At 43.9% G+C, this 23,911-nt stretch overlaps 1 protein-coding gene across 6 annotated transcripts in view; it reads left to right on the forward strand.

Annotated features, from left to right (window-relative positions):
• Window positions 1–23,911, forward strand: part of Snx24 (sorting nexin 24) — a 142,325-nt gene that overhangs the window by 54,040 nt on the left and 64,374 nt on the right. The gene's annotated exons all lie outside the window — the stretch shown is intronic.

A 23,911-nucleotide genomic window follows, 5' to 3' on the forward strand; every position in this document is an offset into this window, starting at 1 on the left:
AAAAAAAAAAAAAAAGTTTGCAAGTCCAATGGGCCTCTCTTTCCAGTGATGGCCGACTATGCCATCTTTTGATACATATGCAGCTAGAGTCAAGAGGAAGGAGCGGCACAGGGTTCAGTGGCAGGGTAAGTGACCAGGATGGCAGGGTCCCATCTGCAGGAACGGAGCTCCCTGGGTTGCCTGCAGGCCACAGTGCTCAGAAAATGATTCAGGTACTGTCTAGACATTGTGTAACACCACAGGGAGACAGTTACTCTCTGCTTCTAATCCTACGTCTTTTCTTCACCCACCTAAAAAGATGTCTCCCCAAGCTTTCCTTGACATTGGTACTCTCTCTTAAGGAGGAGAGTTAGCTTCAGCCCAGACCTTCAGTATGAAGCATACTCTTAAAAAATGGCCCTCCTTTCTTACCCTCACCTTCTATTTATAGCCAGTGATGTTGGGTTTCTTTTTCTGGTTGGAACTTCAAGTTGTTTTTAGATCATATTGGAGCAAAACATATCTATTCAAAGGGAAATCTTAGGTCCAGGTAAGATGCGGATGTGGCCAAGTTATGAAGGTAGTATGGGGATTCATAATGCAGGAAAATTTCTCCAAGGGAGCAATTTGGGAGTGAGGTAAAAGCAGGATGCCTCTGGAGAGAGCCATCCTGTTCCTTCACACGGAGCCGGAACACCAGCAAGTAGGTCTCACTGGCACGGTCCTTCTTCCCTTCGGGCAGTCTGCTGTTTGATTTACCAGTACCTGTTCCAGACACAAACTGATTCCTAACTTCACAGCTGTGTAGCCGCATTGGCATAGGAAATGGGAAGTATTTGGAGCTATTATCTTTAAAGCCAGAGGGAACAGTTTGTAGGCTCAGGGCCCTCGACTCGGTGTCTTGGTGCTTGAGAAGCAATTAAGTTCTATTTATAAGGAGATTCCAACTCTACCCAACTCATCAGTGTTTGTTCATTTTTTCTGACAGTGCTACAAAGCGGGGGTTGGGGGTGGGGTGGAGAGGGACCTTGAAACATTTGTACTTCCTTGCACGGTGGTATCAAAGTTTTCACCTGAGCAGTTATAGCTCACTAAATGGTAATTCTATTTCTTCGTCGTCTTCTTTTTTTAAAGGAACAGTGCAATTAGATCTTAGTGGGATTGAGAGTTCAGTGTCTCTCAGTATATTTGTCAGGACAGAGTCAGAGGTAGTTTGCAAGTGCTCATGGACAAACCGGGGTGTTGAGACATTGAAACCAGCACAAGGAGATTGCCCTCATCACCACATAGACAAAACAGTCAGGAGCCCAGCTCGGCGCTGTAAGCGCAAGTGGCATGATATAATGAAGTTGTATTCCATTAGGCTTCTGTGTGCGGGGAGCAAATGTCATCACCCGAATGTGGCCGCATCTCTGTGATACATCCTCATCTGTTCCGTCAACTAGTTTTGCTCTGATCAATAAGCAGTTTTCTGTGGCCTTTCACTGCTGTCAGATGTCATGGAGTGATGTAAATGCACGTCAGAAACTAGAAACTTGACAGCTCACCCAGAGTGGGCAGAGACAGAGGAGGGAAATCGCCGCCACAGACACGGGTGACAGCTGACATCTCCTTGGGGTGACTGATGGGATACTGTAGCAGCGGACATTTTTCCAGCATCAACACAAGGATGATCCTGTTTCATGTAAAAGACAGAGCAGATGTTTCCAAATAATTTAAGAAAAAAAAAATGTTCTTTTAAGTTGTAGCACGGTGATTATGTGATTTATATAAAACATTCCAAAAAATAATGAGGTTTTGGCAAAAGGAAAATTAAGGCGGATGAAAATATATTTCTGGCATCTTCTCTACCATTCATTGCTCAAATTATGATTAGAAGTATTTGTCAGTCACAGAAAGTTGTAACCCTTCCCCCTTCCTCCCCCAAAAAACATTTACTCTAATGGTGTTCATGCAATAACACAGGAAATTGCCCAGGGTTGCAGCCCAATGGAAAAGCCAGAGGATGAGCAGACTCATTGCTGACCGAAGACTGACTGTTCAGATATGCACAAAGCACATTAGAAGGGTGGGTGACCAGTGAGGACGGTGGGGAGTGAAGATTGGGACCTGGTCAGTGGAGAGTGGGGTGTGAGGGACAGTTGCTTTTCTGTCCATGTGAATGTCCTGCATTTCAAAATGTTAAATTTGAAAGGGCTTGCAAAGAAATGTGGTATCAAAAGCCGGGCGTGGTGGCGCACGCCTTTAATCCCAGCACTTGGGAGGCAGAGGCAGGCGGATTTCTGAGTTCGAGGCCAGCCTGGTCTACAAAGTGAGGTCCAGGACAGCCAAGGCTACACAGAGAAACCCTGTCTCGAAAAACCAAAAAAAAAAAAAAAAGAAATGTGGTATCACCAAAGGACACGTGTTCTAAGAGAACTCTAGTTATATTCCTAGTACACAAGAGCCTTTGGGACTGGGGCCAGAGTGTGTCCTAGCATGCAGGAAGGCCAGGCTTGGAACACCCAAGCACCACATAAACCCAGGTATGGTGTCTTATGCGTGGGATCCCAGAACTCAGGAGAGAAAGGCAGAAGGGTAAGAAATCCAATGTCACCTTCAGCTACATAATAAATCTGAGGCCAACGTGGGTTACACGAGACTCTGTCTCAAACAAACAACAAACAGATGAACGTGTACTGGAGATCGTCAGGGGATCTGGGAACACAAAAAATGGGGAATTGAGGCTACACTGAGGTGGGGGTGGGTGGGTACAGGGCAGTAGCAGGGAAATTGTCTGACCAAAAAGAATCCAGATACATCACCTTCCAAGGAGCACGGGAAACTATCACAGACTCTGGGCAGAACAAATCAAGACCAGGACCAGGAATGTCCTCCATCTAAAGATGGGAAGAGGCATCAGTCAAGGGAGAGCCATGAAGGAGGCAGCCACTCTTGCTGTCCTCCCTCCTCCAAGTCTGTAGAAAGAGAATGAACAATGACACAAAGAATGAGAGTAAGGGACAGTGATGGACCCAGACAGGACTAGGACCTCAAGTTTAAATGATTACAAGATTATCTCCTGGCCAAGGAAAATAGTTTAAATGGAGCCTCTTAAGAATGAAGAGGATGACATGGTGGTAAGAAACCTAAGCTCCAGCCTTTCCTCCTGGAATTCTGGCCAAGAAAAGACTGAGAAGGAAGAGAAAGCTTAGCCCACACTCCTGGAAAGCAGAGCAAGAGGCTTAAGCTCTAAAGCCACAGCATCCGGAGGTGATGCTCCACACACAGCAGCAGGAGGTGGAAGCTGGACAGGTGATGCTCAAAGAGAGGAGAGAAGGAAAGGATTTAGGAAGATGCTAGAAGATGTGGGGAATTCAGAGATAAAGGGAGCAAGAGATCAGTGGAGATGAAGGTGAGGAGGAATGGAGGCGAAGGTTGGAAAGAGAAGGAGGAGAGAAGCAAGGAACTGCACAATGTTGTTATCTGGGTGACATCTGAACAGTGCCCATAAGTTTGTCATTGAGGAGGATGTTTCTGAAGATATCTCCCTTGACTACAACTGCCTGTAAAACAAACAAACAAACCAATTAAAAATTACAAAAAAGAAAAAGGAAAAGAAAAAAAGCAAAAAAAAAAAAAAAAAAAAAAAAAAAAAGCACCAGGCTGCTAGCTACTGCTCTTCCAGAGGACCAGAGAGCAGTTTCCAGTGCCAGTGTCTAAGGGTTCACAACTACCTGTAGCTCTAGCCTCTGGCCCCCACAACCTCTCCATATGCCTTATGCAAATACACATATTTTCATTCTCTCTCTCCTCCTCCTCCTTTCTCTCATTAAAAATAATAAAAACAAATCTTGAAAAACAAAAACAAATGACAGGCCCGGGATACATTTGTTAGAACTCATGATTCATTGTGGCCATCGACATAAAGCAGCAGAATCAAGAGCAGCCATGTCTCTGTGAAGACTTGATGGAAGAGGCAAACCATGGAAGAGAAGGAGCAGGAAGAGGAAGAACTCCACAGATTTCATGAGAAGCAAGCCAGGCAGCCCTGGGACAGCCACCATTGGTCCCAGAAGTTAGATAAGCTGAAAGACAGATGGACTGGTGAATCTTCCTTGAGGACTATAGTGTTACCACCAAAGGTAGTAAAATTCCCAGTCCCATGGCATCTCCTGGAGGCCATTGCTAAGTGTAGCTACAAGAAGCCAATACCTATGTAAGTTCCCAGTTAGTTCCCAGTGTGCTACAGAACCATGACACCATCAGTATGGCTGAGACTAGCCGCAAGCAAGACAGCAGTCTCCCTTATTCTGCTACTAGTCTGAATCATCACACTTCCAGAACTGCAAGAGTCAGAATAGGGCCCTTATCATTCTAGCTCCTACCTACGACTTATCTCAGCACACTGAGGAGGAAACCATCAAGTATGGAAAGCTGCTAGGTTTGTTCTATGTGGCTGCAGTTGGTGGCATCCAAAGCTTAGGTTGCACATGAACCCCGAGATGTCTGATTGATGGGTATACAGAAGAACACTACCTAGTGTTGCTATACCTGAGGGGTTTGGGATGAGGCAGACAGGATGATTGACATAAGCTTTGAGCCAGAGGTTCTGAAGATCCTGACATGCATACCTGTCAGCAACCCAGAGGCTGAGAACCTGAAGATGTTGGCCAACTTTAACAAGTATCACCAAACAGTCATGTTCATGGCTCCTAGCAATGGGGCATCTAGCCAGGAGCTGCCTTCAGTGATTTATTGTAGGCAAGCCCTATGAACATGTGGAACAAGAAGTCTTATGTCAGAGTCAGAAATGAGGTTGAAAAGCTACTGGCAATCTTGGTTTTGATCCATCTACCATGACTTTTGTCAACCAGGAGGGTTGTGACATGTTGGCAAAGTCCCTAGAAATAGTACTGCACTTATGCACTGCATGGAGGAAAAGGCCAGGAACAACAGGAATTTGATCAACCTCAAGGAGCCAAGGATATTTCGTTTGGCTGGTCATGGTCATACCCAAGATATGTCTAAGGTTGTCAACTATGTTATGGCAAAACATATTGACAGTTACCTTCACAATACTGGCCCCATGGAACAAGCAAGGGAGAGTGGTGTAGTGGTCACAAGAATTTAGCCATCTTCTGTAAGCTGGAGTAACTTTCCTAGAGAGTCCAGTGTCATCTTGTCTCCCAGAGCTGGTGAGCCACTCAGATGCTCAGTTCTATGGAGCCATATGACTCACCAGGAAGCGCCAGGAAGAAGCCATTCTTATTTGACAGGACACCTCCATTTGGTCTAAGGTTGTGCCTTGGTGCTGGTGCCTGTTCTTTAAGACCCTCACATCTCTTTTCTATGTTCTCATTCTTGTTTTGGAGACAATTAGAAACAACCATACGCCCTAGCCTTAGACCTCCGAGGCTGATGGCCTGCAGGACAGGCTACACAGGGTAGGAAGCAGGGAGAGCAAATTACCACAGGGTTGGCTCAGTGCTGCCCCTTGCAGCTTGGGGATTGTCCTGGTTGCTGTGGCTGTTTATCACTGTCTCGCCTAGACAGAACAAACCTGGCCACCTGATGTGGGACCTCGGGAGGAGCACAAAGGTGGATGTGTAACTATAAGTGTGAATTGTAGTGACATTGTTGCTGAAAATTACCCAGAGTATCTGGCGTCATGGAGATTGTGGATGGTTTCTGTCACTTTAGTAACTGTCTCCCCATTTGGAGTACAGAATAGATTAAGGAGCTTTAGAACTGTGCACAGCCATGTGCCTCAGAGTGTTGTGTATTCTAGGCACCCTGCCCCAGGGAATTGTTTTAGATATAGGGACAGGGTAAGCTGGCTGTGTCCATCTTTAAGTCACAGCGTGAAAAAAAAAAACTTTTTTTTTCCTTTGAGAAAATAAGTCTGTATGTTCTGTGATTAAATGCATGGATAGTAAAAAACAAATAAACAAACAACAAAATCATTCAGGGCCTGCAAGAGGCTCAGGAGATAAACAGACCTGCTGCCAAGCCTGACAGCCTGAGTTCCTGGGATCCACGTGGTGAAAGGAGAGAACTTAGTCTCCTCTAAGTTGTCCTGTCCTCCCACACGTGTGTCTGATGTATGCATGGGCGCATACATACACACATGCTAAGTGGTATCTTATTTTTAAGATTCCTTATTTCTATTTATGTGTGTCAGTGTGTGCCATGTGTTGAGTGGGTGGGTGGAGGTAGGGAGATGCATGACTGTGGAGTCCACCTTGGAGTCTAGAAGATGGATCAGAGCGCCAGAAGCTGGAGTTACAGATTGTTGTGAAGAGCCCCACCCTGGGCAGTGGAAACCAAAACCTGCTCTTCTGCAAGACTGGGGTTCTCTTAACCATTGAGGCATCTCTCCAGCTCCTGATCAAATGATACTTTTTGCATATATATATATATATATATATATATACACACACACATATATATATATATGTATGTGTGTATGCATGTTTATGTATATGTGTATATACATATATATATATATGTATGTGTGTATGCATGTTTATGTATATGTGTATATACATATATATATATAAATATGTATGTATGTGTGTATGCGTGTGTGTATATGTATATATGTGTATATACATATATATATATATTCATATCTTTACAGAGAAAGTGTTACCATTTCTCCTTAACAGATAAAAGGCTGATGCTTATAGACCTTAAATAATATTGAAGGTCTTGTAGCTCATAAACAAGAAGGTGGAATTTGAGCCCAAATTCTTAGACTTCAAAGATAAGTTCAGAGTCTCTGTAACAGTGTTGAACACTTTTAAATACTGAACCCAGCTAGTCATGGTGACACACTCTTGTACTTTCAGCATTTGGGGGGAAGGGCGGTGATGCTGGAGGCTTGTGAGTTCAAGATCAGCCTGGGCTACATAATAAGACCCTGTCTCAATATATAAGTAAATAAATAGATTTTTAAAATAAAGTAAATGGCACTTAAGCACGTAAATCCTCGGAGGATGTACCTGGCTTGCAGTGTGGAGTGAATATGGGTGGTCCTTCATTACTCGTTTTCCCCTTAAGGTGCCATCTAGGCACTAGGTGCCTTTCCTCCCATCTCCCATGGCAACCATCCTATGGATATAGTAGGTTAATCAACACGTCTTCCTTGTGTTCTTTGGACGCTAGGACAGGTCTCTTAACTGCTCACTATGTAGAGGTCTTGGCAACAAAAGCACTTACTAACTATATGCTGAAGGAATGACTCCAGTGTGACAGCATTTTAAAGTTGTGTGTGTGTGTGTGTGTGTGTGTGTAAGATATACATATGAGTGTGTGTGTGTGTGTGTGTGTGTGTGTGTGTAAGATATACATATGAGGACCAGAGGACAACCTCGTGGGTGTTGCTCCTCAGAGATGATAGCCACCTTTTTTTTTCTTTTTTTTTTTTTGAGGCAGGCTTTGTCACTGGCCTGGAGCTTGACAGGTAGGCTAGGTAAACAGCCCTCTCTCAATCTTCCTCCTTCCAAACCCCACCACACAAGTGTGTGCAAGCATCATGATAGCTATGTGGTTCTAGTGATTGAACTCAGGTTCTTGTGCTTGCAGAGCCGGTATTCACTGGCAGAGCCGGCTTTCCAGCCCAGAAACTGTGCGACTGTATCTCATTGGTTCTTTCCCATAAAGTGCATGGTTGAGTAATTCATTCAAGAGCATGCTTTTCACTGAGGCCAGGAGCTTACAGGATCGAGGCAGAAAAATGGTTTATTCTCAAAACAGTAAGCCGCCATTCACTCTTAGGGGTAGGAGCTGTAACGGGAGAAGGTTGGGGAAATTAAGATCATCAGAGGTCAAATTCCCTTGCGAATGAGAAAGTTACTTGCAACAGTCTAGTGGGAGAAAGTTGCTTTGGCACGGCCACCCACGTGGCTCAGTTACTTTTTTGTGTTGTTCCCATTGTGCTGAGGCCTCCCCACCAAAGTTAATCTCCCAGGGCTGCTTCTGTTTGCACGACCCCACAATGTCTAGTCTTTGCTCTTCACTGTTGCTTTTGAAGTTCTTTTCTTGTTCATTTCAGGGTCAACGATATAAGACTAGAGAGAAGAGTTCAAAATTAGAGTCACCCCCTCCTGGGCTGCAGGCCGGGCTGGGGTGTGAGGGGCAGACAGCCTTCTGTGAGGGAGCAAGCAAGCAACAGAGCAGAAGAAAGCTATGTAATAAGTAACTGGTACAACAGGGGTTAGCGAACAGCCAGCAGTTTCATGGAGACCTTGGATTTGGATGTTGTTGGTGAAAGGGATTTTCTCTGTTCTTACACATACCTTGCAGACACTCTCATCAGTGTACAGATGTGCAGGACTGGGAATTGCACATAGGGCATCGCATGTGCTAGGTCCTACTGCTGGGCTATGTCATAGTCTTATGCCCTCAAATGCTATGTGCATTATTGCTGGGCTCACTGGCACCTCTGCTCTCACCGGCTCACTTTAAACAAAGAGGCTCCTTCACCTGTCCACTATAGCCTGTGGTGTGTCAGAGCTGGTTGGTCAGCCTTGTCTGGTGCATGAGTTGGGATGTAGGCTTACCTGCTTGCATGGCATATTCTGCTGTTTTTTCCCCACGCCCCCTCAGTTCTATACAGTACAGGACATTTGTCAGCCGGCCTTAGTTCTGTTATTGAGATCTATACAACTTCACTCGCTAGCCTCATTTTCTGTGAAAGAGAAGGCTTCTACTGAAATGACTCTCTGGCTCCTAAGATGCCACAAGGAGCAGAAGAATTCTGATCCTGACGGGCTTCTGCCTCATTCAGCAGTGACCTTCTTAGAATATGGCTTGCGCTACTAAGCACAATAAACTGTCACGGTGTGATTTGCTGAGAACTCAATTTGCAGGCTTTCTGGTGGTGGTGGTGTGGTTTTGGTTTTTCAAGACCGGTTTTCTGGGTGTAACAGAGCTCTGGCAGGCCTGGACTCACTTTGTAGATCCCGTTGCCCTCAAACTCACAGAGCTCTGCCTGTTCCTGCTTCCTGAGTGCTGGCATTAAAGCTGTGCACCACAATGCCCAGCCCACTATGCAGGCTTTTAACCTCATAGAATTAAAGGGGTAAATGTGCTGCTTGCCTGCTGCTTCTGCTCCTCTTTCTCCTCCTGGATTCATATCTAGTTCTCAGATAATTTGAATAAAGAGGAGGTGTGGTTTCAGACTTGTGGGTATGTGTGCCAGTCTTGATAGTAGCGATTTGCCCCTCACAGGTGCTTAGGTGTTTTATCACAGCAACAGAAAAGGAACTAGTATGCCCCACTCACAGGAAGAATTCATCCCCAGGCTTTAAAAAAAATCGATTTATATTATTGGGAGAGTATATTGCTTTATAGTTAATTATGTTTCTTTTTCGTTTACTAAGTTGTAAGTCTCCTAAAGCTGTAGATTAGAATTACTCGGCCTGTGGCTAGTTCAGAGGTTGGTGCTGTATTTATTAGAAATTTAATAAATAGTTCATAGAGCTTGAGAGTCAGTGGAGTTCATGCTAAATGCCTAATTTAATTTCCTGACATATGTACAAATGAGAAGGAAAAGGCATTTGAGAAAAACTAGGTGTTTACCAAAGCTCAAGTCCTGAAGACAGAACAGAGCATGGCCTTCCTGGTGTGGAGTCTCTGACTTTGTGTCACCCAGCACTGCCTGGGAACAGAGCCCAACTGAGGTTAAGAGTGTGCTGTGGTAAGAGCATGCCTCCAGGTCCAAACTCAAGGCTGTCTATGTCTGATCTATAGAAAAAATTTATGTTATACTCAGTGCAATTACAACTTTTTGCCACTTATTAAGACTTCAGAGATACAAACCAGTAGCCCAGTAATTGCTTTCTTGAATCTGCCTTTAATAATTACATTTAGTAAGGCTGTATCGAAAATTAGAAAGGCAGAGACTAATGGAAAACTAGATTTTTCACTGAATTAGAAAGCAAGACAATCCATATATTGACAACACTTCAAGTTGAAACAGATCAGGAAAACTGTTTTGGACTGTTTGCGCGGAGAGGCAGACGTGGTCCTGATGGGCAGCGGCACCCGTGGTTTATGGAAGCTGAGAAACTCTCGGAGATTTCATGTAAATCGGCAGGCTGAGGGGGAGAGAGAGCCCAGCTCTGATTTTGGGAGAAGTCATTTGAATCTTTTAAAGCCTGGAATTTCTCTGCCGTGCTAACAAAGCAGTAGAAAATAAAGAATTGTGTTAATGAAGTGGAAATATCTTTGAATTGAAACGAACAACAAAAAAGGCACACAACTCATTTGGGGGTCATCTCTTAACCAGAGAGAAACCGGAGCAGGAGCAGGGTAGGAAGGTTGTTACATTTGTTTCTCTGGGGTTGGATATAGTGTTTTTCATGAGCAGGAAAATGAATCACTTTAGTTTCCTTGTATTTCAGGAGCCTGTCAGAGAGATGTAACAGTACATTAACTCTTCCGGGTTGTTTAGGTATTAGGAAAGTGATGTCATAATCGTAACTGAATCAAACAAAATCACTGCCGAATCGTCACCTGTCAGAGGGTCAAGGTCAAATAGCCTTTCACATACTGGCTTTCCTCCCAGCTCAGATCCTGGCTCTGCTGGTCACCTGTGTGGCGTCCAGGGAGCCCTTTGCAGGTGCAGGGTTATGGGAACTTCAGAAGAACTGCCTTCCAAAGCAGCTGAATCTTTTTTAATTGTGACTTGTTAGCCTGAAGTGGAAGGCCAGCGTTTGCTTACAGCCTTTGCCCCTGACTTCTTTTATGTATCCCTCTAAGGTAAGATGTTGTGAAATGTCCAGAACCAGAGAAGCCAGGTAGCATGTAATCTTGAACTAGCCTTATAGCATTTCCTTTTAAGTTAAGAAGAGAGAAGTGAGAAAAAGAAGCAATGGGATAAGATCGGAACAGAATGTGTGTGCGGTTGAGGCTTTCTGAAAACCACTGTCAAGCTGAGATAAACCTGGGTCTTTAGTTTGATAGACTGAAGTGGTTTCCCAGCAGAAATCCCACAGGCTGGGGGAGTTGAGCAGGGCAGGGAGAGCCCAGGATAAAGGTGACCTGCCTGGAGAACTACATCTGCTCCTGGGCAAAAGAGAGGCCGACCAAGACCAAGTTGGAAGAGGCTGTTACTGAAAGGGGTGAGTGAGGGTGGGGGACCTCCAGGTAAGCAAGCGTTCCTGGTTATGGTGGAATGGGTATTTGATTGTCTGTGCACTGTGTAAACTGTGGTACAGAATATGTGCACATGAGTGCAGGCTTCACCTTAAAGCAGTCTTGGAACACACCTATCTGACAAAGCGATGGAGAGATGTTACACTTAAGAAAAATATTAAGGTGTTAAAACAGTAACTGGTCCCCCATCTTGTGTTTCAGATGACAGAAAGCGGAGAGCTAGGAAGCCTAAGAAGCGTTAAAGAGGGAGGTAGTGTTTGGCATTCATGATTTATGTAGGCTTTAAATTTTTTTTTTCCAAACTAAACATTTTCAGTCAAAAAAGGTATGTTCTGTGTGTTATGCACTCTGTAGAAAACACAAGAAAAACTTGAAAAGGAGGAGAAAAAAAGGAAAACATAGAAAGGATAAAACCTCACAGTTTTTAAAAAACATTCTCTACCCCTCAACCCCCAGTTCTTTCTTACAAAGGATGTGTGACTGAGCCTGTGCGCAGGTTCCATCACGCACACACTATTACTGACTTAAGAGTCGCTCTTCCAGGAGCCTGCTTTCATCTTGTTCTGGTTGGGTGAAGCCTGCAGGGAAGCCCAGGCCAGCTTAGAACCTGCAGTCTCTGAATCTCCTGACTGCTGGGATTACAGCATGTTCTCACCTGCTCAGGTTGTTTTGTTTTTTATTTTAACAGAATTAACAGTATAATTTCATGTTGAATATGCTGTTACTAATCCTTCCTTAAAACATTGCACTGTTTGTTGTTTTGTCATTGAAATGTACTTTTTTAAAAACAGTGTCTTAGTTAGGGCTTCTGTTGATGTAACGAAACACTGTGACCAAAAAGCAAGTTGGGGAGAAAAGGGTTTATTCAGCTTACACTTCCATAGCACTGTTCATCACTGAAGGGAGTCAGGACAGGAACTGAAATGGGCAGGATCCTGGAGGCAGGAGCTGATGCAGAGATTGGAGTGGGTGGCAGCAGCGGCGGTGGTGGTGGTGGTGGTGGAGGAGGAGGAGGAGGAGGAGGAGTTTACTTAATGGTTTGCTTATCATGGCTTGCTCAACCTGCTTTCTTATAGAACCCAGAACCACAGCCCAGGGATGGCACCACCCACAATGGCCTGGGCCTGAGCCTTTCACCATCAATCACTAAGTAAATGTCCTGCAGCTGGATCTTATAGAGGCATGTTTTCCATTAAGGTTTTCTTCTTTCAGATAATTCTAGGTTGTGTGTCAAGTTGACACAAGCCTAGCCGGCACAACTTTCTTATAAATATAAAAACGAGATATTATATTTCAGTTTTAGCCTGGTGCTATATACAGTAAACAATATACATCAGTATATGTTTTAGGGTTTTCTTGCTGTGAACAGACACCATGACCAAGGCAAGTCTTATAAAAGACAACATATGTTTGGGTCTGGCTTACAGGTTCAGAGGTCTGGTCCATTATCATCAAGGTGAGAGCATGGCAGCATCAAGGTGAGGCAGGCATGGTGCAGGCAGAGCTGAGAGTTCTACATCTTCATCTGAAGGCTGCTAGCAGAATACTGACTTCTAGGTAGCTAGGATAAGGGTCTTAAAGCCCAGGTCCACAGTGACACTCCTATTCCAACAGGCCCATACCTCTTAATAGTGCCACTCCCTGGGCCGAGCATATACAAACCATCACAGTATATGACTGTATATTATAGAAATAATCACCACTTTGTGCTTTGTGTTCTATTATTGTGTGGGAGTGCACATACACATGTGTGCATATATGTGGGGAGACCAGAGGGTGACCTCAGGTGTCACGCCCAGGACTACCATCTATCTTCATTGGGACAGACTCTCATAATGGCCTTGAACTCATCAATCAGGCCAGGCTGGCTGGTCAGTGAGTCCCAGGGAACCCTCCAGTTTTCACCTCCCAAGCACTGGGTTTATAAGCCTTGGCATCAGTTTTATGTGGGTGCCAGGGATTGAACTTGTGTCCCGGTGCTTACGAGGCAAACTTTACCATTCTTGCAGCCCCCTGTTAAATTTTTCATGTGTATTGATTCCAAGTAGTGTACTCTTGTGGTTTGTCTCCTGAAAGCCACATAATAGTACAGATAAAACTTTTATTTCCTACCACCCACCATATTTAAATTGGATGGACTGTCTCTGAGAACCAGGCAGCTTACTTCGTGGGAAATGCTTTTTGTTGTTGTTGTTCCTCTTGGGATGACACTGTGATTTAAGTCTGAGCAAAGCTATCCTGGGGAGCACAACACTGGATACTCATATAGAGAACAAGTCATGGCTGGAGGCAGTAGTTCCTTATTATGTGAGCCATTTTTGTCTAAAAATAAAGGACTGCGTCCAAATGTTTCCTTAAACCTGTATGCACTGGTTCATGAGGAAACGCTTGCTAGGAGTCCTGAGACTGTCTTGTCTCTGTATGGGCAGGTAGGATAGGGACTGAACTATGGGTCGAGGCTTGCAGAGCAGGGCCCGCCTGCAGCACTTGCTCAGTGTCTGAGTTCTCCATGGTTCTCTGCTTTAGATTTTCTGTGGGCTCCTGGGAATGTGTGGATCAGAGCTTTGCATGTTCAGCGTCTCTGGAGACCCCGTACAGCGTGTTACTAAGAGTAAGCAGCTCCGTACAAGGAGCCAAAGGGCCCTCAACATGATTATATTTCTGCAAGTCAACACCTTTTCCCGCGTCCATTGTTCTTTTTTTAAAGCAGTCAGACAAATGAAGTGATTATGATATATCATGTAACGGGGAGAATCTCTTTGTTTGGTGCAAGGGGGATCAATACGAGAAGCGCATGGGATGGCCTTTCCCTCTCTTTCTTTAGCAGCTCCTGGTGCGTGGGTTTAGAAATGCTGATCCCACAGGAGGCATGACAGTGATTCATGCTCAGCCTCAGCTCCTCAGAAACCCCGGCTCCTCTCCCAGGCCCTTTGCCACCGGTGCTGGCCGTGTAGATCTCGAAAAAGTAATAATTGGTTTAATGCAGAAGTTTAACTATTTTTTTAATAAATAAATTTAGTACTTAAATTCTGGGACAGTCAGTGCAGGGTTTTGTTTGCTTTTAGTGGGTTCATTTAAACCCAACACAAACCGGTGGATTGTTTCTGTGCATTCCACGATGCGACTTCATCTTCTGCGCTTGTATCTTCAGTGTTGCCCACTCACACTATTCTCCTGGAAATTGCCACGGACCCCCTAGTAACCCCAGTGTCTTTTTCCTGTCTCCTGTACTAACACATGATGTCCCCCCTCCGCCCACTGTCCTTCTTTAAAATTGTACTTATTTATTATTTTGGGAGAGGCTCAAACTGGCTTTAAGCTTTCTGTCTGTCTTAGTGTGCTGTTGCTGGGAGGAGACACTGTGACCAAGGTAACTTACAAAAGGAAGCACTGGCTTTGAGGCTTGCTTACAGTTTCAAAGCGTTAGCATTGCCATCATGTCAGGGGGTTTGGCAGCAGGCAGGCAAGCAGGCAGGCATGGTGCAGGAGCAGTAGCTGAGAGCTTACATCCGATCCACAAGCACCCAGAAGGCATGATAGGAAGGTAGGGAGCAGGAGAGAACAAAAGAAGCCTCAAAGATGACACACCTCCTCCTAAAAGGCCCTACCTCTTAGTTCTTCTTAAACAGTTCTACCAGTGGGGAACCAAGCTTACAAATGTGTGAACCTATGGGAGCCATTCTTGTTTAAATAACCACACGGTCCTGCCTTAACCATTCTGGGTGGGTGTTAGTGTTACAGACACACGCCACCATACCTAGCTTTGCCACTTTAACAATAGTCTGCAAATCCTTTGGCTGGGGTCCAGCACATGGTAGGTTCTCAAAAAGTATTTGGAGATAGTTACTAAGTGGAGTGACTTGAAAACTATTTTCTCCTAAGATAGCATCTGTGAGTTTTGAAGGAAGCTAGTCATTCTACCATCATCAAGAGCGTCTGGTCTTCTTAGGAGAGGACATCTTAAAGCCATCAATGCATGCTTTTTAAGATGTGGCGTCCATGTTGGTGGGCACAGAGCTTGCTCAAGACCTGCTTTGTGCCCACCTTTCAGAACCGAGCACCTGAGACTGGGAGAGTCGTTTTGCACTGTTTGCAAGCAGCCTTCCCTTCCCAGGATGCAGGAAAGCCAGTAAGTTCAGCCCAGAGAGAACACAGGAGAGCTTGGCACCCACTGCCCAGTGCCCATAGAAAGGGGCTGTGAACAAAACGGAAATCCTCAACCACATATGCTTATGCTTTCCACAGCTAGAGGTAGAATTATCTGTCCACACATACCTGTAAGGTGCACACGTGTAACTTAAGAGAGATTAAAGCTTATTTAAAAGTAAACTTTATTATTAAAAGGGACAAAGAAAGAACACCACACAGCAATATTAATCAGACCCAAAGCCTATATAAATATACATCTTGAAAAGATTCTGCACTGTTAGAATAGCCATTCTGAAACCCTGGAGCCTCACAGTGGATTTCACAGCTTGACTGTGGAATGTATCTTCATGTGCTTATCTACCACTGAAAATGGAGAAAGTCATGAGAGTAAGAACTAAACATAGAATTAGTCTTGTCTCCTCTTTTATAACTCTTGTCCATTACCTACATCCAGTCCTTTCAAGTTTTGATCTTTGGAATTGGAGTGGTTTTAGTGAGACGGTTGCCTTTCAGAAATAGAGTTCAGCTTTAGGATGTGCAGAGAAATGAAAGCCCGTGAACCACTGTTGACTCCACCTAGACTTTGTATTCCAAGGGATTCTAGAATGAATTGAGAGTCAGGCGTGCGCCTGTCTGGGTACCAGCGCTTTATGCATCTTGTCTAGTCTATTCCACTGCTAGCCCTAAGACATTAGATGTGTTACTGGGAGGAGACAAGGCAAGCTCAGAGGTGCAGCAGGAACGACAGATGCCAATGCCAGGTGTGCCGGTTCTGGGCTGCTCTTCATTCCAGCCATCCTGTAGCTTTCTTCCGAGTGAGATGAAGGCTGATGGCTGCTTTTGAACAAAAGGCCTTGTTTCAACAGGCCTTTCAGTGCTTTACATAACTTTAAATTCTCCTGAAGAGCACACATTTCAGGTTTATTTTTACCTTGTGTGCATGGGTGTTTTGCACACAGACCAGCAGTGTTCATGAAGTGCAGAGAGGGTGTCAGAACTGGAGTTACAACTAGCTATGAGCCACCATGTGGGTTCTGAGAACCTAACTCAGGTCCTCCACAAGAGCAACAAGTGCTCAAATTTCTGCGCCATGTCTCCAGCCCACAGTACACTTCTGACCATCTTTTTATCGTCTTACTATTATACTGGCTTGTGGAACATGTTACACTGTGTAACCTGCCTCAATCGTGTTTCACTTGGTACACACACACACACACACACACACACACACACACACCAGTAGCACCAAGCTGTAACCCAAACCCTTAACATACAGGCTTTTGTAGGACAGGTAAGATCCAAACTTCAGCACCTGCTACCAACTCCACACTCACCTGCCCCTCTCTCATATTTCACAGGCTGAACCTGCCTTGTCACCAGGTGCTGTTTAAGGAATTGGTGGCATCATCGTGACATTTTAACAGGTCATTTCTTGACCTCAGGCCTGAGTGTCACCCGTTGAAGATCCAGAGATTTTATTTGACTCCCAGGGCATTGTAGGACAGACAACCTGTGGTTATTACAGGTACTATATCCTCAGCTAAAATCCAGGAGTGTGACTGCCTTGATGGAGGTGTACACACACACACACACACACACACACACACACAATGTGCATACATTAGGGTCAGCTTCTCAGGTGGTAGAATAGATGTAGTAGCTGAATCACTATTACATGGATTCACCCTTTTCTCTCTTCAGTAACCTCCCTAAGAAAGAATTTTAACCGCCATTTTATGTTAATAGCGTAAGTAGGCAACATTATTGGGAAGTGTTACGAAATGCAAGACCGTGTGTTAAGTAATTTATATGGATAATCTCACGTAATCCTCAAACCCAGCCTAGATGACCAGCACCATCGTAAGCTCCGGGTTGTGCATGAGGACCCTGGAGGCTAGGAGGGTTAAAATTGCTTCAAATTATAGTGTGTTAGCAGAGACGAGAAGAAAGCAGTGAAAACCACGATTGCGTCCCAGGCAGTTTGACACAGAGCTACAGTTTAACCACTGTCCTGAATTACAAATCTCAGCTGTGGGATAATATCAGTACTGTCGTTTGTGCATTGGGACAAAGTCAATTTTCTCTCTGAGGCTGGCATTAAAACTCTTTACACTGATGCTCTGGGAAGTTTTATGTTGAGTTTTAAACTGAAGAATGGATTTGGGGTGCGCCATCCATCCATTAATATTTTAATACTAGCATTTCATTAAGTCCTGGGATTCAGTTTTTTGTTTTTTTTTTTTTTTTTTTTTTTTGGAAAAAATGTTGATAAACCTTATTTTGTCACCATGACCAAGGCAACTCTTATAAGGACAACATTTAATTGGAGCTGGCTTACAGGTTCAGAGGTTTAGTCCAGTATCATCAAGGTGGGAACATGGCAGCATCTAGGCAGGCATGGTACAGGAGGAGCTGAGAGTTCTACATCTTCATCTGAAGGCTACTAGCAGAATACTAACTTCCAGGCAGTTAGGACTAGGGCATTAAAGCCCATACCCACAGGGCCACACCTCCCAACAGTGCCACTCCCTGGGCTAAGCATATACAAACCATCACAATGGTGATGACTGTAGAAATTAAATACTGAAATAGTAGCCAAAGCAATATGTTATGACATGTATTAGCTGTTGCTTCTGTTGTTACAGTGTAAAGTGTCTGGCCATAGCTCAGTCACTATCTGTGGAGATGAATAATAAATAAAAATGAGTCAATAACTAGGAAATCCATAGTTGTATGAGAAGGCAATAATTGAAGTCTGGTATGACATCATATGAACACCTCAGCACTTGGAAGGCTGAAGCAGGAGGATTATGATTTTGAGAAACTGTTTTCTGCTTCCTTCTGGGGACTTTGTCTGCCTCTTCATAATCAGCAATAATTTTTCCTTCTATTGCAAAGCATCTTGCCAATTGTTAGTGTGCAGGCAATTTCTCTGGCTGCTTATGTTGTGACCTACCACCGCCAGGTATACCAAGTGTGTGTGGCAAATAAAAGGACCTACCTGCCACTCCAGCTCTCTCTCTGGTCTCTGTGTTCTCTCTCTCTCTCTCCCTCCCCCCCCTTCCTCTCTATCTCCCTTTTCTGTGCTCTCATGGCTCTGCTCCCATCTGTCTGCCTGTCTACATGTCCACTCGTGTGTTTCTATCCCATCCCCAGGTCCTACTCCTCCCCTCCCCCAATAAACCCCTTTACACCAGATCTGCTGCGTGGCCTAATTTCTCAGGGTTGCACCTCGGCTCTGGGCCACCACAGATAACCCCTTGCCACACATTTCCTAACACAAAGACCAACACATGTGTTCTTTAACATGAGTATTGTCAAGTAAATCTTACTTCATTAGTGATGATACTATACCATAACTATTTGCAGATTTGCTCAAGTTAATAAGTAGTGAAGATAAAATGTGTTTATTTTCATTCCTTCAGAGTAGATTGGAAGGGAGAATGGGGAGGCTCATAGAAGAGCTCTCTTTGGGATGGCATTGTTTAACAAATGCAGTTTATTAGCACATCTCACGCAAGTACAGCCAGGGCAGCATTCGTATTGAATTGAGCATCCGAGCCAATGTCATAAGATATTGAAGCTAACGAAAAACCATGTAGACAATAATGCGTACGACCTGATGGGTTTGACTGTGTTTTTCCCCTCGCTGAATTGATTGATGATTGGTTTTGTGTCATACCAATGATGTGGCTGAACATAAGAAGAAAAACAAAGACTTTCATAATCAAATAATCCGTCAACAGGCAGCCGCTAAAACCACTATTAGACTGTAAGATTGAAAACCTGAAGTTGTGAACATATCCATAATCCAGCAGTCCTACAAATATCAATAAGCTCAAGAACATCTTTCCTTCTGTCTCTGTAGAAACATTTCAGACATTTGACCTAATTGGCATCATTATTATGATATTTGAAAGCAGACTATGTGCAGGAGGGAGATTAGCTATGTCCAGGGCCCCAGGGTTCAAGAGTGCAACCGTCAAAGCTCTCAGGAACTCATGTCTCCTGCATCTCTTGCTGTCTCAATTTTCAGGTCTCTGCTGGCAACCAGGCACTTTGCAAGATGAGCTTAACACATTCCGCTTTCACCATGAGTATGAGTTTAATTTGATAAAGCATTTTAAATTTTAATTTATTGTGCCCGTGTGCACACCTGCACTCACGACCTTGGTCATGCGTGTTGCGTGGAGGACTACTTTGTAGAGTCAGCCCACTCCTTCCACGTCTACGTGGGTGCTGGGGATCAAATACCTCACCAAGCTTGTGCAGCAAGCCCCTCAGTCTGTTGAGCCAACCTGCTCAAGATGAAAAGCATCGCTTCATAATTGCTGACTTAGTGCTGCTCAACGCAAGCTATGTCTAAGGTTGCTACCGCATCATGTTATATTAAGTTTGTTTTCTGTCTGGGCCTGCCTATTGTATATAGGCTTTTTTAAGAGGGTAGAGGATTTTAAGACAGTTTCACTCTGTAGCCCAGGTTAATTTGAAGCTCATGACGTAGCCTACGCTGCCCTCAATTCTAGCTCAGCCTCCCATTTTCTTAGATTATAAACATGAGCTATCATACCTTGCATTAATTTGAAGTCCACACTCCCCGTTTCTTGACAGAGAATGGCAAAACCTTTGGGATTGTCACTAGGATCTTATGTTTGAATTAGTATTAATCTTCCCTGCCCCGTTTTTTTGTTTGTTTGTTTGTTTGTTTTGTTTTGTTTTGTTTTTGCTAAAGGCTACTTAAAAGTCTTCTCACTTCTTATTTGAATGTAAATACTTTCTAAGCTTCAAAATTCTCATTTTAAGTCAAGCCTTCTAACTTTGTGCCCCCTCCACCTTTTCTTTGGTGTTTTTTGTTTTTTTTTTTAATTTGTATCTTCGGAAGAGTCGTGAAAGTATACATGATAAACTCAAGTGCTCCTCTGTGCCTGAAAATTTACCTCTCCTCATATTTAGCAGATTTGGCAGGGATGGAATTGGCTAACAATCACCCACTATCAACACTGACACGGGACTTGATGGTGGCATCTTCAGCTTTTCTGTAGACTCTGGCACTCCATGTGGTGGAGAAAACATTTAGTCATCCTGATCTTTGTTTCTACTTTTTTTTTCCCCCAAATGTGCCCTGTCCTGGCATGCCTATCTTCTGCCTCGAATAAACACCGTGTCTAAAAGCACTTGAGGGAACTGTTTGTGTGACTTCCAGGTTATAGTCTGTCATTGAGGGAAGCCAAGGCAAGACTTCAAGACCAAGACCGTGGAGAAATGCTGCTCACCAGCTTGCTTCGGGCTCCTTTCTTATACATCCCAGGCACCTAGAGGTGACACTGTCCCCTTGTTATTAGTCAGCAGTTTAGAAAATGCCTCCATAGACATGCTCAAAGGCCGTTTGAGGGAGGCTGTTCTTCAACTGAGGGGCCCTCTTCCCAGGTGTATCAAGCTGATACAGACATGCCCTTAGTATATACCTTTAGTTCCAAAGGTAAAGTTTGTTTGTAGAAGGAAGCACCATGTTTGAAAGTGATGCCTAATTGAGTAGCAGACAAAGTGATGAATCAGAGAAAGATTTGACAGATAGGATATGCCCAACTCTTATGAGAAGAGATTAGAAGAAAGCAGTACAGAAGAAGAGAGAAAGGAAGAGAGGCAGTTTTACCAGGGAATTTTATAGAGACAGGTTGAAGAGAGAATAAGCTAGACACCAGTAAAGACAGAATGAGCCAGAGAATGAGAAGAAGCCAGAAGATTAAAATTTATTGTTAAAGCTAGTTTGAGGCCAAGCAGAACCATTCAGTCAGAAGCCAAGAGAAGCCAAATTGAATTAGTCAGCTTGGAGAAGTGTTTTGAGCCAGAACAGCTGAGTTGAATCAGTCAGCCAGAGCTCAGGATGAACTAGCATGGGGTGAATTTATTTAGCAACAAGTCTCAGAGGCTGAATATTGGGCCTAGATTAGATTGTACAGATGCTAGAAGCCTCCAGGACTAGACAGACCTAGGTTAGCAGACTGAGGCAGTAAGCCTCAGAGACAACAATTACATCAGAGAAATAAAAGATAACTTTTATGCCCTCTCTTGTTTGTTTCATGCTGGACAGTTTCTAATTGCTAGAGTTTCAACACTAACCTTTTCTTCCTCCATGACTAGTCTGTTATTCATCATATCCAGTGTAATTTTCATTGGGGATGTTCATGATTTTGTCCACAAGCCCAATTCCCATGGTTTAGGTTTTCTTTTATGGCTTCCCCACTTAACCCTTAGCTTTTCGTCCCAGGATCTTGAAAGTACGAAATTCCCTTATAACAATAGTACCAATGAAAGTTTTTGTCCCCTAGTCCTGTGTCCTTTCTGAATCAGTGTCTGTCATTGTTTGTTTGCTTTTTTTTTTTCTCCTTTTAAGTTGTGTTTTCTGCTGCTTTTCAGTTGGTTATCAAACTTTTATCTGGCTTGCTGGTTGCATATTTTTATGTTTCTTAAAAATATTAACTCCTGTGCAATTTTCTCTGCCTCTGTCCTCAGGGAGACCTTCGCTGCACACTGTTTAACACTCTTGTCAAGCTCCATGCCTGACTTGCCGGAGTATGTCTAGCTGGACACCATGTCACTTGTGCTCAGTCATTTCTCAGGCTCTTGTCTTTTCATTACTGAACCCCAGAGCCTCGGACAACTCCCAGGCACACTGTATTCCTTGGTGCTTACGTTAAATAAATTAACAGCTGAATGCCAGGGACTATGCTGGGTGCCTTCCACACACTGTTCCTTGAATCTTGAGATGTCACTGCTAGCCTAGAGTCGTTTCTAAACTGGAACGTTACCAGGACCACAAAATGAGAAAAGGGTTTTCTATGTAACGGAAATAATAAGAAAAGTGTCCTGAATTGGCTCCATCTTCACTAACCAACTTCCTTTCCAAAATGTTTGCTCGGAACCCAGAAGGAAAAAAGTCTTAGCAGTGCTGGGTATGTTGTGTATTTTCAATGGCAATGTAATAGAGTTAACACCTCTTATACACGTCTCTCGTATTGGTGTCCCCTCTACCTCTCTGCCTCCATGGTGGACTTAGTATTTGTGAAGAGTAACTGTAGAACAAGAAGACAGAACCATACTGGGCAGAAGGGGTGGCATTCATTTCATGAATCAGCCAGAGCACTATGTGTCTATGATGGTTTGAATATGCTTGGCCCAGGAAGTGGCACAATTAGAAGCTGTGGCCCTGTTGGAATAGGTGTGTCACTGTGCACGTGGGCTTTAAGACCCTCATCCTAACTAACTACCTGGAAGCCAGTCTTCTCCTAGCTGCCCGTGACGTCCCCATGACCTTCAAGAGGGTCAGTCTGAGGGTGGCCTAGCAAGGTTGAGCCTTACCAAGGCTCTGTCCTATGGATCCTTCAGCAGACTTACCGATTGAAGCGGTTGTGACAGCCCCAGGATCCAGACCTGGAGCAGTGTTATTGGCTCAGCAGATGGAAGCTACTTTCATTGTTGCCACACTGCTTTGATCAAACCAGGGACCTGGCACTAAGAAGGGGCCCAAACTGAAGCTGCCTGACTCTCGCATCTGTTTCTGGGACAGGTTTTCTAGTTCTCTTTCTGACAAGTTCTTGGAAGAAGGATCATTTTCTTTGGTGAATTAGGAAACAAAATACTTTTCTAATAAGCAATGGATGTATAGCTGAGACTCTGAAGCATATATGTATTTTAGAAGAAAACATTTTCCTCAAATCACTAAAGAGAAGTATTGAGGAAGGATTCTTGAAGAAATGAATTGTTAATATGAAATATTGATTACATTGGTAAAATTTTTCTGGTAAATTTTTAGAAAATGGATTTCTTTAGCTGACTCTTGCATTATCAGAATATAATGCATATAAATATAAGAATATTTATGCTTGATAATGCATCTGACTTGAAATAGTTATGTTTACGTATAAAGCAGAAATACAGCACTCGGGCTCTATTTTCATAGTAAAAGCATAGAAACTTTTATGTCCTATGTTAAATATGAGGACATATATTTTGGATTAAAGTATGGGTTGTTTTTGTTTTTTTCACGCTGGTCTGTCCTTTATTTTTATTTTTTTCAAAGGGTTGGCTAAAACCGGAACTTAAGCTTGGCAATATATTCTCTCATCTTGGTATTTCAGACTCTCACTTAGCAAAACAAGGGTGGGACAGAGGTTCTGGAATAGCATGGGCTCTTTATTTCCTTCCCTGCCAGGCTCTCCACACTCGGGACCTGAGCCTTGTGTTCTCAGGAGCAGCTCACAATACTCCTCATCCCTGTTCCCAGTCCTGACCCACTGACCCAAGAATCAAGAAAATGTCATGTTAGTGCCTACTAATTAGTGAGCCCAGAGCACCTCTGCATCTGGCCTTTCAACCTTCTGCAAGTGGGAGCACTCGCTGTCACTCACATCATGCAGGGAAAATGAGCCCTCCCTGCATTTGCCCCGTTTTGCAAACAGCAGGATAAGCCCAGCTGAGACTGGAGATGAATATGCAGGTTAGGAAGAAATTAACCTAAAATGCACTGTTGTTTGCATGATTGTCTCAGATGGCACAGCGCCTTCCTCAAACTACCCAGCCAGGAGACTTTGTGGCTGAGTCCTCAGAGCTGTACCATCATAGTCATTTGATGAAGTCA

The sequence above is a fragment of the Mus caroli genome, chromosome 18 (genome assembly GCF_900094665.2).
Source record: "Mus caroli chromosome 18, CAROLI_EIJ_v1.1, whole genome shotgun sequence".
Classification (NCBI taxonomy): Eukaryota; Metazoa; Chordata; class Mammalia; order Rodentia; family Muridae; genus Mus; species Mus caroli.